Genomic DNA, 11,215 nt, shown 5'->3' with positions numbered 1-11,215 from the left:
AGAGCTATTTGATAATTTAAATAATTATGCAATTGTCAGATTGTTTTTCTGCAATCTCTGCCAAATACCCATTTTCTGGGTAGAAGAAACATTAGGCTGAATTTTGTAGGGAATGCAGAGCACAGGGAGGATGGCATAAAATATAAAAGAAATTAGGAGTTTTCAGCATATGAGGCTAAAGAAATTATGTACTTACCTGTTGCTTTTCAGGGTGTACAAATGCACAAATTCTGACTGCTCTCTCCTGGAAGAAAAGTATGTACTAAAGGGTGCATCAGCCTATTTGCACACCTATAACATTTGAACAGTCAAGTCTTCCTCACATCTGTGTGCTCAGGTACCTCTTTCAGAGCACAGAGATATACAGAGTATATGTCACCTGCTTGACACCTGCTTTACTACATGTGACTTTGGGGACTTATTGCTCTTGTCAAGCAGAAGCATCAAAACAGTGGAGAACAGCATTTAGTCAGCAGCAATTTAATGGGTAATTGAGCTATTCAGGTAATTTGATTTCTATTTTTAATGCTATAAAGTATTAGCCTATGTGCTAAAGAGCCTGTGCTGTGTCTTTCTGCCACCAATTCTGTGCTCTTTCCAAGAACTGTGAAACAGGTTGCTGCTGAAATTTCTTGGCCATCACCATGGAGACAATCATGTTCATGGAAGAAACTTCGAAGTGGCAGCTGGAAAAGTTCAATGCCTGACAGTGTTATGTCCCAACAGCAGTGACTTCTTAACCCACAGTTTGAAACAGCATCCAGGAACAGAGCTAGTTCTTACATACTGATTTTAAACTCTGTTACTACTCTGAAGCTAACAGAGCCCCATTTGGTGAAATATTTTTCTACGTTTCGGTTGGTTTCTTGTATTGTTTTGCAAAGCATTGAATTATTCTTTGTAAAAATAAGGAATGCTCTATAAGATTTTGAGACCGCAGGTATTTCAAATGTTCATTTTTATGTTTACATGCATGACAACCTCTTGACTTTTTTCTTGGAAAGAGGGGAGAAGTTGACTTTAACTTGAGAAAGGGGCCAAAGCCAACCTCTAGCTGGCTGCTCTAATTGCTGTGAAGAGAATCATTGTGAATTTAACTTGCAATAAAAAAATATCCTGGCCAAAACCTCTGTTTCCTATCACGACTGTGACAGGATGTAGGTGAAGAAACTCAGTTTTAACCCTTGTCTTGAAAGACTTATTATGACTGTTAAGGGAAAAAGGATTCAGCTTTATTGTATTTCTCATGGTCAAACACAACCTGAACTTCTAAGGACCCTTTTGCCTTTATTTACAGAGGCGAGCACTTCCAGAGGGATTTTACTATAGTAGGGTGGAGGGCATCATTGTCTAGGAGTGTTTACCCTTCTGTGTAAATCAGTTTAAACTAGCTCCTGACTTTGGGGTTGCAAAAACAAAGTAAAATGAATATCATACTATGTTTTCATACTCCATATAAAGACCATACTTTGCTGGAAAATTAACAGCTAAAATCACGTAATGTGATGAGAAAACATCAGATCATTGGTCATGACTGCTAAATATCTCAGTCTTAAAATACATGTTAAGGAAAGTTTCTTATGGGTGAGCAGATTAAGAGAATTTCAAATAAACACTCAGTGAGATATTGATTCTTGTAGGTATAAATTTAAGGTAATTTAAATAATCCTTGTAAAATGCTGGGGGGTTTTGGTTGGTTTATTTGGTTTTGTTTGGTTGGTTTGGGTTTTTTGTTATTGTTGGTTGTTGGTTAGGGGTTTTTTATGTTCATCCAATCCTCTGTAAGCTACTTAAAATTTCTCCTATTTTAAGGTGCATGGAAGCTCCACTTGATTATCCTTATTGCTCTTTGTTTAAAGGAAATACACGAAGTGAGAATATTTTCAGTGTTGCTAAAAAATTTGGGATAGCAACACTGCCCAGAGTTTAAAGCTAATACTTTAGGAAAAAAATCAGTTAACACCTCTAAAGAAATGGCACAGATGAAGCACGCACACATTCCAGGGACAGATGTTCCCTGTACTGCAGAGTATCCTGGAGGCTGTTAGCTACGGAGAGCAGGCATAATTTTTACTGTTTCAGGAGAAAGCAATGAATACTTTACATGCAGGCACTTTGGAAATGTGCCTGAGTGACACACAAGAAGACCAAGTCAAGTCCCAGCAGAAAGAGAAAATTAAATGTGAACAGATGGGCTAATTCAGCATTTTCAGGGAGTGAAATTCAAACATGAAAGAAACCTAGCCAGCTACAAATGACAAGGCCTGTCTCAGTTCAATCTTCAAGCTATAATAGCAAACTCTTGATTTTTTTCCTCCATCAAATTAATCTTCTTGTGTAGGCTGGCATTTCAGTGGGTTTGGAACAGTCAAATAACCTTCCTACTCCTGGGGATTCAGTTTCAAATCAAAATTCAAGGTACCACTTACTAGACTTGCTGCTCTCAGTCTATTCAAGAAAAACCAAACCCATCTGCACAGTTTATTATTTATGTGTGCCAACATCATCTGTTTAGAAAAGGTCAGGGTAGAAGAAAATCTTTTCATAGGTCAGCCCGTGAAAGCCCCAGCAGAGCTACACACAGATAATGAAACAACAATTAAACTAATTTTGCCAGTTTCCAGCACAAGCTGATGATCCACTACTTTTCTGAGCACTACACTTCGACAAATGATTAAAAATGCTTAACTGAAAACAAAGAAAAGGAGAAAGAACACCCACCAAGCTCAATCTCACTTCCCAAAGTTCCCAACCACACAAAACTCAGTTACTTGTAACCTACCAGTAGCACAGTGAACCAAGTAAAGTGGGTTTATGGCTCTGGATAACAGCAACAATGTGGAAAAAATATATGATTTTTTTTTTAAAATGGGAACAATGATTTGAGATTTCTTCATATGGGGTGGAAAAGAGTTTTGGGAAATCTGAAGCGGCTTATTATTTCTACTTGGTGTGAGTAGGAAAGTTAAAAAAAAGTAATAAAAAAACCCTTTTCAGTATTATGACTAGAAATATTTTTAAATATATAATTTAAATTCTTATAATTTAGAATTTCAGTAGCTGTTTTTTAGATAAATTAGCTTAGTCATCTTCAAATACATAGCAATTCTGCTGTTAAATTTTTAGTTCTCTTAAAAATGCAAAGCACTGTGAATATTGAGACAGAACAATTTTTTTTCTTCCAACTTTCAGCTTTGTGACTGAACAAAAAACCTACAGGTATGTCCACAAAAATTTTTGTTTAGGAAAGTCAGGTGGGAAATGCAGGAAAGGAGGAAAGGAAGAAAGTGAAGTAGATGTGGCAACATTTTAAGGCTGTGACAGAAATCAAACTTGTATTATCTGAATTCCACCAAGCATATTGAAGCTTACTATCTTTTCAGAAAGAAAAATGATTTCTTAATGTCACATCATTATATTTCATCTGAAGATTATAATCCATTCATATGTGCTCTGTTGCCATTATAGACTATTAACAAAAACCTAAAAAGGAAGAAGATCCATACTTGTTTATCCATAATGTATGTGAAAAACGCCAATCACTTGGTTTTTAAAATTTTAAAAGTTTAATAATAATAAAATGGTTATAAAAATAGTAATACAATTAAAGTAATAAAGTTTAGAGTTAGGACAATTACAAGACAATGAAAAGCAAAGAATTACGGACGTCTGAATGCTCTCAAACACTAAGTCATGAAAAGCATGTCTTGTAAACAAAGGAATCACCCTTAAACCGATACACTTTTTGCATATTCATATATCCTTTATGGTTATGCATACATGCTATTTAAAACAAGAAACTCTGTTGTATGTCAACTGTTTCCTTTAATTCCCATGGCATCTTTGAGTCTGAGCAAGCCCTGAAGAAATTAGCTTCTTCTGATAAGAAGCCATAAATTCCTCTCCTTTGGAAGATTTAGGTGTTCCTCAAAGAGAGTATCTCATTTCTAAAAAAACTCTCCCTATATACATAGTCTCTATTTTAACATTATGTTAGAAGATAAAACTATCTTTAATACACTACTTAAGAGAATTAATACAGCATAACTTTCTAACATTACACATATAATATTCATTGTAAGATTTGCGAAAAGCCAATCATAACATATGCATTTTTCCCAATGTAGTTGTTAATTAATTATATCTCTTTCCAAAGATAAATTTGGTTCTGTGCTTCTTCCTTGGTTTGGATTGTTTATGGAACCAATCCTGATTGACTGCTGAAACACTAACTCCAAGCTGCTGGAATATTACAGAGATCAGCAAGGGCTCAGCAGACAGGCTGAAAGCAGCTCAGTCTCCAGACAGAAAATTGTTCAAGGACCCACTTCTATAGACTCAGGTCTGCAATGACCAGTGTCAGAAGCAATTAGGGAGACCATTTATTGTCCTCATTCTAGCTCTGTGTTTATCTAGTGGCTAGTTGTGGAATCATTTGAGCCCTTCAGGGAAATCCCCAGGGACTGGAAGAATACACCATAGAGTCTCCACCCAGACTGAAAGAGAAGACATCCCCCATGGAGCCTTGCAACAGCTCCTTTTCCAATATGTCCCAAATTCTTGTAGTTTCTCCTTTCCTTGTTTTCTCATTGTTTGTGGTATCCCTGGTGGCCAGCCCCATTTTCCCTGTAGGCCAATGCCCTTTCCTGCCCTTTTTGCTGGCCCCACACCCTCAGACCATTGGCCACTGACCCCATCCTTAACCTTGTGCAGACCAACTGGCCACGTCGTTTGTCCCTGATTTCCCCTTGGTGTGCTGGAACAAAGCTTTGCTGGAATTTATCATACAAAAGGCCCTTCTGCCTCTCTTTGCTGAGCTAGTGTGGACTCAACTGCTTTGTCTGAATGCCTACCCAAGCAGCTTTTCCACAGGAGATGCTTATTGGGAAATAGGTAGCAGCATCCACCATCTAAACCCCACACTGCTACAGCCATTAGAAGAAGTTTTTAATCGACCTGAAACTGGAATCTGTGACAAATGACAGTGGGAGACTGATCTATGCTCTGGATTCCATCATTCAACAGCATGTGTATACAAGTTGATCATATTTAGGAAAATGAAGGTGAAGTGGTTTTGAAGCTAAAGGGAGCAGAGTAGCTGGTGAATTCTTGTTATTCTACTTGATATGTATAGACTGGGTAAGTTTCACTAAAATGTCATTCTTTCACTGTGATTTTTCATGATATACTAAGGAGAGAAGCTGAACTCCTTTCAGGAAAGTAAGTATGCTGATATATCATGGGATAGAAAAGTAAATCTGGGAGCCAGTGGCCACACTACAGACACACAACTAAATTGTTGAGCATAACAAATGCATGAAATAAAAAAAAGTGAGGCAGATGAGTAATAAAATAGAAGATTCTGATAGGAGTCAAAATATACATGTACTAGGAAATGCAAAATATATCAGAGACTCAGAACTGTACTGTAACTGAATATAATTACATTTACTATGAAGTGCATCCCAATCTAGCAACTACATTGTAATTCTTGCCAATAAAATTTAGATTGAATCACTGAAAATGAGACATTAGTTAATAACTAAATCAAAGTATTATAAATGGGGGAAATGCCACAGTAATATCTCATAAATTTGGTCAAATATCTTTTGTCAAAGAGCTCTGTAGGATCACACTACAGCTCTACCCAACTCAACTTCTCAATTTCAGAGCAACTGAATTAGTCCTAGATAAACTTGCCAGTTTAGCTGCATAAATAAAACCACAATTCATCATCATCCATGAGTTTGCAGCACTTTGAAAATCTGGAAATACACAAAAATGTAAAAAGCCCCAAAAGTAAAAAGAAAAACCCAACCCAAAACCTTATACATCAGATCATTATTTTGGATATTTTTCAGCAAGCGATGCAAAGGGAATCAAACCACAAGTATGGTTTTCATGAGCCCCAGGGCTCAGGCGTTCTATTCAGACAGGTGGCCTTAGCTTTCACTGAACTTCATTTTTGCAAATAAAAATCACTTAAGGTGGGTCATTGCTTGGTAGCTTGAATTGAAAGATAGTGCATTTTTGTTGTGAGCTGTGTGTTTGTTTAGAAGTAGCAGTATGGGAGGGGAAAAAACTCAAGTAAAATAATGCCTACACAGATATTACTCTTCCACAAATTGAAAAGGAAGCACTTGCCTTTTTTTTCTGATAGTGTTCATTAGTCTATTGTCCCATACATTATGAATGAAAGACTCTCTGAATATTAAGAAGGGAGACAGAAGAACACGTCTGTGCCTGTGCACAGAGATAATTTACACTGAAGCTGGCACTGGTTAAAGGCTTCTTAGAGCCTTCAGTGCAGTTGATTTCGTAAACAGAAAGACAATTAGGCTAAACTCAAAGGCCTTCTACAATAGTGTAAAAGGTATTTAGCTGGGACAAAGGCAAGCTGTGTTGCAACTCTGGATCAGGCTGGGAAGTGCTATGAATATATTTGTCACCTCCTTGGTACATGATTACAGAATTAATCACAATTAATTGTTAATCCTGAACAGTTCTGCAGTACTGATTGATGAGCCTACCTGACAATGTCTGGGCTTTGATGAGCAGGTGGATAGAATTTTGCAATGAGGAATTAATTGATCTGTCAAAAAATACTTCAGCTTACTGAGCACAGATAGACAGACAAAATCCATTTTACCTAACACAAAGCAAATCCCTGTTACAGTGATAAGCAAAAGTAAAATTTGCAAAATTAGACTTAAGTAAATATTAGTTCTAAATGGAGCACTTCATTACAATTCTAAACTACTTACTTTGCTAAAAAAAGTATTTGAAAAAGCCAGTCCAGGTAAAATAAACTCAAGCACTATTTTGAAAACAAAAAATAAAGCATAGGCTATTCAGACTATTTATGCACTCCTATTTCCTTGCTTCCTTCCCTAAAATAGAGACCAGTTCAATAACAATTACATTTGCCAAAAGTACTGCTGTCACCAGATTATACCCCTTAAGAAGTTCTGATCAAAAATATCCCTAATCATTAATTTGCTTTGTTCTAGTTGCTGTCACCTTTCACCAGGCTCAGAAATTCCTGCTGCCTGGAACATGCCAGCCACATTCACTCAGCTATTTATGCTTTCATTAGGAATTTATCACTACAGATATATTTTCAACCGTACTACCAGTAAAGTAGTTAAAGATAAATCAGTAGAGCTATAAAACCCAAGGGAGTTAAAATTGCTAAGCTCACAAATAGATTACATTCCCCAAAATCACAATCAAACATCACTGTGCTCCTGATTTCAAACACTCCTGTTCCAGCTGTGCTCATTACTCACTATTCATCACTTTCTTTTTTTGAAGATTTTAGGGTCTGAAATTCTCACAGTGGTATTTATAACACCCCCAAGGAATACTAAGAACAGTTTCCTGACACTTGATCCCAAGTACTGTTAGGCCAAAATTAACATAGACAAAGCATTTCTTCTCACACATTATGCCGTTAATCCATTATTGAAGATAACACAAAATAATTTTCAAAGCTCCAGAGCTCCCAGTCACTAAGTGTCACTTCCAAATACCCTAGATCATGATCAATAATTTTCTGTATTGCTTCCAAAGTAAACCTGCACCACACCTATCCACAACTGAACTGCCAGAACTACTGCAAACGTTCTTTGGCTCAGGCTCATGATGAACACCCAGGAAAACTCACAATTCAAGCTAGGTGTCTAATAACCCTGTAAAAAGGACAGTAAGGCTTTAAAACCTAAAAATGCATTAATAAGTCAGCACAGTGGAGGAGGAATGGCTCGCTGGTAGCTGCCTAAGCCCTCTAATAAACTGAAAATGAAGCAAGTGTTAACAATTCAATGACGTTTTTCTCCCTACACCCCAAGCTTGCTATACTTACATGTAGCCTGAAGAAGACACATGTTGGACAAGGGCCCACAGATCCTTTTTGCACTTGATGGCTCCTGACAGCTTGTTCTCTCTTTTAAGCAGCATTTACTGCACTGCACTCAGATTTTGGGAGAGCAATGCTATCTTTACTCCTAGCCCTTCCATCTCCACATCTGTCTCTGACCTGCTTATGACCTGAAGCTGGACATACCCTTGGGAACCAAGAGATGTTTAAGTTTGAATCTCCTTCACCTGAAGGGGTTATTGATCCAGGACTCTCAATTCATGATCACCAAGCAGACTGATCTGATACTACACACAAGGTGGGTAGCCTGTCCCTTACCTCAACAGTCTTTCCCCTCCTTATGGAATCAGTATTCCACCATTCAGGGCAGAAAAGCAATTAATTTTGAGGCTATCAAAATAGTTAGAATGCAATATGCCTTGATGCCTGTGCATTTTTTCAGGCTTCAAAGTTAGCTACAAGCCACAGTGGGAAATATTATTTTTACCTAAACTACATTATCAAAACCAATGCACTTATTTTTCATTGTCTTAATCCTTTAAAACAAACAAGCAAACCAAAACCAAATTGCAGGCCTACAAAATCTTATTTCTGACTCTCAGCTGGACTTAAAATTATCTTATAGAAAATTAGGCTGATGGTTACTAGCCATTAGTCCCTTTCAGCATAGAAAGTACTTTTCTCATACTGTCATGAAAAATTACCCATATTCCTTGAAAGAAGGAAGAACTTGACTAATAATCTGCTGTCAATCAGTCATGGGCATTAAGGAACAGCAGTTGCTGCTTCTTGTGCTTGAACTCTGTTCATTGCACATTTTTCCCCAGTACCTGCACTGACAGATCTTCACTGGATAATTTATTATTAGAGACTGATGACTGTATTAGCAGCCCTTCACTTCTATTTTTGGATTGTCTGATCCAGGACACTGTTAATTATGACAAAATAATCAGCTATGCAAATAAACCTCATTTCAAAAAAGTGGATGTGATTGAATGAGGAACAGAGATGAGATAAATGTGATGTAACTGGTCAGGGATCAGCTCTTGAAGTATCTTCATATGCAATCATAACATATTTGTGAAAAAAGCAGAGGAACTAACTTAACACCAAACAAGAGCTTGCTCCTCAATGTTTCATCCTGTTCTGAAGATTAATGCTGTTGAGTGCTTTCAGGTGGATGTTATAACCAGTCACAGTCTAGAAGATGAAAGATTGTGTCAGCAGAACCTCCACAAACACTTAGGGCTCACTATCTAATTAGGATCATCCAGTTGCAGATCAGACTTCTGTGAAAGGATTTCAGAAGGAATCTGGTAGCTCATTCACCAAGACTCCTGTGAGCCTGGGTATTGCTTGTCTATTGGGCAATATGAGTGAAGAATCCATGATTCATCACAAAACACCCTTTACCCTTGCAGAAAATTAAAAAGTAAGAGCGTGGTCAAGCTTCTGCCAGGAATGAGAGACTTTAAATCCTGTCTCTGGGCAGAAGATGCAAAAATGACATTTTGAGGCCCTAGTAATCCTATTTCTCATTGAAAAAGTGACCATTTTCTGACCTGGCCAGTAGACAAAGTTAATGCTTTCCCTTCTCAATTCTCTTTCAGGCAGAGAAGGCTGCTGTTTAGATAAGTATACTTGGAAAAACTGACCCTGAATAGAGAGATTGCTATCTAAAGAGAGCTGTGGTTAGGAAATATTACTTTCTCCATTTTGTAGACTGCCTGTTAGATGGGAAGAAGAGAAGCCTTGGGGAGGAAAAAGTTTAAATTCTTATTCACAGCTGAAGCCTTGATACCCTCTTGACCCTACCTGCCTGAAGGGAGGTACTGCCTTAAATGCATTCTTAAACCAGGAATTGACAGAACAAATTACTCATTTAACTCAAGGGAATCTATGCTACAGCCAGAATTGGAATCCATGTACACAACTTGCTGGACTGTGAATCAGTGACAAATTTATCTTTTGCCTCTCTGTAGTACTGCAAGAGGGAAACACTTGATGTTTATCTGATTTAACACAAGCCATGCTAAATACTGTACCTAAAATAGAGCACATAAATGGTGGATGGGGAAGAGGAGGCAGAAAATTAGGTTGGGAGGCAAAAGAATTAGGGATGACATTTTATGTCTTTTAAAAGTCTGACCTTTTGGAAATATCACTCTGTACATTTTAAATATTAATAAAGGCAGTAGCTGTTAGGAGGCACAGGACTGTTGTCAGGGGGTGACCTTTTATTGAGGTAAAAGAAAATTGACAGTTTTATTAGCCACAGACTACTGCAAACACAAGCTGCAGGGAAAAAAGCAAGCAAGAAAGCTGTCATGGTAATTAGCTACATTCTGTAAATTAATCTGAGGATGTGTCTGTGCCTAAACATTGCTGCAGGTCCCTTTGTATCTGCATCTTAGGCTATATTTACCAAACAGCTTGAGAGTTAAAAAGAATAGCATAATCCATTTCAGTTCTTTAAAGAGATATTGTTCCTCGAGAAAACAACCATGACACTGGGATCATGCACCCCCCTCAGCTCTGAGCAAGGTGAGAATCTTTCTCAAGCATCACCAACAGGCACTAGATCAAGACTCAGACAGCAATTACTTTTGGCCTATTTTTGCTTTTCAAAACTAATTTATTAAAAGATACTTCTTCAAATTACCTAGACTTAATCAGACTAGAATTTTGATGCTACATGACTAGGAAAGAAACAATCACTGATTCTTCATCCCAGACTGTTTGGGGTTTTTACTAGAAGTAAGCTGAATTAACTTCTTCATTTTGCTAGCAGTAATCTCAAGGGTTCAGCTGTGTGTAATCCAAGGCCAGCTGATACAGCACAGCTGTGTAACCTTGGCTCCAGCTTCTGAGAAAATTGCTGAGTTGTGAGAATAAGCTGTGAAAAAAAGTTGAGCAGACCTGTCCAAGGTAAGAAAAGTAAAATTGTAGGCAAAAGTAAGATTGTTGAAATAGTGAGTTACAAGTTCAAGGACTTGAGAGGAAAAAAAAAAAATCCCACCAACATGAAACATTTTAAAGCCCTGCAGGGGAAAAAAAAACACACCCAAAAGAGATTTGGAAGTTGATGGTACATCAAGGATCTCTGTTCCAAAGGGGAACAGAAGTCACTCCTTTCCCTGCTGACTGCCCAACCACTTTTATCCAGGTAAGGAAACAGGTTTATGAAGAGTTAATTCAGACTCTTCAACACCTAGTGGGAATGAGAGATCAGAGAAGGAATGAAAAACAAAGAGCTGTCCTTTGGATACCCTTTAGTGACAAACAAGGTGCTACATAATATTTTTGCACTTCACTACCATTTCCTTAATGTGATAA

The sequence above is a fragment of the Lonchura striata genome, chromosome 3 (genome assembly GCF_050655825.1).
Source record: "Lonchura striata isolate lonStrDom1 chromosome 3, ASM5065582v1, whole genome shotgun sequence".
Lineage (NCBI taxonomy): Eukaryota > Metazoa > Chordata > Aves > Passeriformes > Estrildidae > Lonchura > Lonchura striata.
This window is presented reverse-complemented; position numbering follows the sequence as displayed.